Source organism: Daphnia magna, linkage group LG8 (genome assembly GCF_020631705.1).
Source record: "Daphnia magna isolate NIES linkage group LG8, ASM2063170v1.1, whole genome shotgun sequence".
In the NCBI taxonomy this organism is placed as follows: Eukaryota; Metazoa; Arthropoda; class Branchiopoda; order Diplostraca; family Daphniidae; genus Daphnia; species Daphnia magna.
The window spans coordinates 2,182,765-2,186,684 of NC_059189.1; positions in this window are offsets into that span (position 1 = coordinate 2,182,765).

Genomic DNA, 3,920 nt, shown 5'->3' on the forward strand with positions numbered 1-3,920 from the left:
CGCTGTTCTATTTCTATGATTTGAAACATTTTTTTAATGCTCTATCTAATCACGCTCTTTAAAAAAAAATCCAATTTCATGATTTGGTTGACCTAGATTCTCGTCATGGAATGTAAATTCCATTCGATGACAGGTGTAGAATCGCAACATCATATTACTGTATGTCATATCATTTACAATTATAAGGTTCAACTCTCTTCAAGAATTCAGAAAAAGTGTGTGTTTGAATTTTTTAAATAAATTCTCAGGCAATGATTAAATAAGTCAACACCGGTCACCACACAAGTTCACACGAGTCGCGATCGCGAATTCATGTTTGGTTTTCCGCTCGGCCCCGATTACCCGAGAACCAGCTTACTAATGGAATGTACTGACGCGACACACATAAAAATTTGCTTTTTTTTTTTTTGTTTGCTTAGCGCCAGTACCTTCCGGTAGTAAGCTGGTTCTCGGGTAATCGGGGCCGAGCCCTAGTGGGGTTTCCGCATTCCGCTGGCGCAGAAGAAGAGTAGGGGGAAATCTGACAACAATGTAGGTTTAACTCCCACTCCTGCATTTTGGTAGGTAACAGTACGAACTTTGTTGTTGTTGCGTTTCCTTTAATTGAATAACCATGGTCTAAGATTTGGGAGGTCCCCGAACTGTCGTCTGCTAGCTGTTTCGTCTGCTATTTTCGCGGACAAATTTTGGGGCACTCGCTAGGGGCGCTGACTGTCCGGATCAGCCATAACATTTCCCGTAGTTTATACTGTTAGTTTTTAACGTTTAAACCAAAAACTATAAGACCAACAGAAAAATAAACCTGATTTCCGTGATTTTCATACCATTCTGAATCGAAATCATGTATTTTAAGCAAAATTTGAAATTTGGCCAAAAATGAAAAAGTGGGAAGGGTATAGCCTTCCTACTTTTGTCAAAATCGGCCAAAAACGACATCTCTTGAAATTATCCAAAAATCACACGGCATAATCGAAATTGAACGCTGATTTCGATTTCGTCATTGGTTTTCTCGTTAAACTAGCCGTTTTTAAAATTAACGAAAACAGTGCTGTTAGCGCACCAACTTAATTTATGGTTTTTATCGTTTAAACCAAAAACTATAAGACCAACAGAAAAATAAACCTGATTTCCGTGATTTTCATACCATTCTGAATCGAAATCATGTATTTTAAGCAAAATTTGAAATTTGGCCAAAAATGAAAAAGTGGGAAGGGTATAGCCTTCCTACTTTTGTCAAAATCGGTCAAAAACGACATCTCTTGAAATTATCCAAAAATCACACGGCATAATCGAAATTGAACGCTGATTTCGATTTCGTTATTGGTTTTCTCGTTAAACTAGCCGTTTTTAAAATTAACGAAAACAGTGCTGTTAGCGCACCAACTTAATTTATGGTTTTTATCGTTTAAACCAAAAACTATAAGACCAACAGAAAAATAAACCTGATTTCCGTGATTTTCATACCATTCTGAATCGAAATCATGTATTTTAAGCAAAATTTGAAATTTGGCCAAAAATGAAAAAGTGGGAAGGGTATAGCCTTCCTACTTTTGTCAAAATCGGCCAAAAACGACATCTCTTGAAATTATCCAAAAATCACACGGCATAATCGAAATTGAACGCTGATTTCGATTTCGTCATTGGTTTTCCTCGTTAAACTAGCCGTTTTTAAAATTAACGAAAACAGTGCTGTTAGCGCACCAACTTAATTTATGGTTTTTATCGTTTAAACCAAAAACTATAAGACCAACAGAAAAATAAACCTGATTTCCGTGATTTTCATACCATTCTGAATCGAAATCATGTATTTTAAGCAAAATTTGAAATTTGGCCAAAAATGAAAAAGTGGGAAGGGTATAGCCTTCCTACTTTTGTCAAAATCGGCCAAAAACGACATCTCTTGAAATTATCCAAAAATCACACGGCATAATCGAAATTGAACGCTGATTTCGATTTCGTCATTGGTTTTCTCGTTAAACTAGCCGTTTTTAAAATTAACGAAAACAGTGCTGTTAGCGCACCAACTTAATTTATGGTTTTTATCGTTTAAACCAAAAACTATAAGACCAACAGAAAAATAAACCTGATTTCCGTGATTTTCATACCATTCTGAATCGAAATCATGTATTTTAAGCAAAATTTGAAATTTGGCCAAAAATGAAAAAGTGGGAAGGGTATAGCCTTCCTACTTTTGTCAAAATCGGCCAAAAACGACATCTCTTGAAATTATCCAAAAATCACACGGCATAATCGAAATTGAACGCTGATTTCGATTTCGTCATTGGTTTTCTCGTTAAACTAGCCGTTTTTAAAATTAACGAAAACAGTGCTGTTAGCGCACCAACTTAATTTATGGTTTTTATCGTTTAAACCAAAAACTATAAGACCAACAGAAAAATAAACCTGATTTCCGTGATTTTCATACCATTCTGAATCGAAATCATGTATTTTAAGCAAAATTTGAAATTTGGCCAAAAATGAAAAAGTGGGAAGGGTATAGCCTTCCTACTTTTGTCAAAATCGGCCAAAAACGACATCTCTTGAAATTATCCAAAAATCACACGGCATAATCGAAATTGAACGCTGATTTCGATTTCGTCATTGGTTTTCTCGTTAAACTAGCCGTTTTTAAAATTAACGAAAACAGTGCTGTTAGCGCACCAACTTAATTTATGGTTTTTATCGTTTAAACCAAAAACTATAAGACCAACAGAAAAATAAACCTGATTTCCGTGATTTTCATACCATTCTGAATCGAAATCATGTATTTTAAGCAAAATTTGAAATTTGGCCAAAAATGAAAAAGTGGGAAGGGTATAGCCTTCCTACTTTTGTCAAAATCGGTCAAAAACGACATCTCTTGAAATTATCCAAAAATCACACGGCATAATCGAAATTGAACGCTGATTTCGATTTCGTCATTGGTTTTCTCGTTAAACTAGCCGTTTTTAAAATTAACGAAAACAGTGCTGTTAGCGCACCAACTTAATTTATGGTTTTTATCGTTTAAACCAAAAACTATAAGACCAACAGAAAAATAAACCTGATTTCCGTGATTTTCATACCATTCTGAATCGAAATCATGTATTTTAAGCAAAATTTGAAATTTGGCCAAAAATGAAAAAGTGGGAAGGGTATAGCCTTCCTACTTTTGTCAAAATCGGCCAAAAACGACATCTCTTGAAATTATCCAAAAATCACACGGCATAATCGAAATTGAACGCTGATTTCGATTTCGTCATTGGTTTTCTCGTTAAACTAGCCGTTTTTAAAATTAACGAAAACAGTGCTGTTAGCGCACCAACTTAATTTATGGTTTTTATCGTTTAAACCAAAAACTATAAGACCAACAGAAAAATAAACCTGATTTCCGTGATTTTCATACCATTCTGAATCGAAATCATGTATTTTAAGCAAAATTTGAAATTTGGCCAAAAATGAAAAAGTGGGAAGGGTATAGCCTTCCTACTTTTGTCAAAATCGGCCAAAAACGACATCTCTTGAAATTATCCAAAAATCACACGGCATAATCGAAATTGAACGCTGATTTCGATTTCGTCATTGGTTTTCTCGTTAAACTAGCCGTTTTTAAAATTAACGAAAACAGTGCTGTTAGCGCACCAACTTAATTTATGGTTTTTATCGTTTAAACCAAAAACTATAAGACCAACAGAAAAATAAACCTGATTTCCGTGATTTTCATACCATTCTGAATCGAAATCATGTATTTTAAGCAAAATTTGAAATTTGGCCAAAAATGAAAAAGTGGGAAGGGTATAGCCTTCCTACTTTTGTCAAAATCGGCCAAAAACGACATCTCTTGAAATTATCCAAAAATCACACGGCATAATCGAAATTGAACGCTGATTTCGATTTCGTCATTGGTTTTCTCGTTAAACTAGCCGTTTTTAAAATTAACG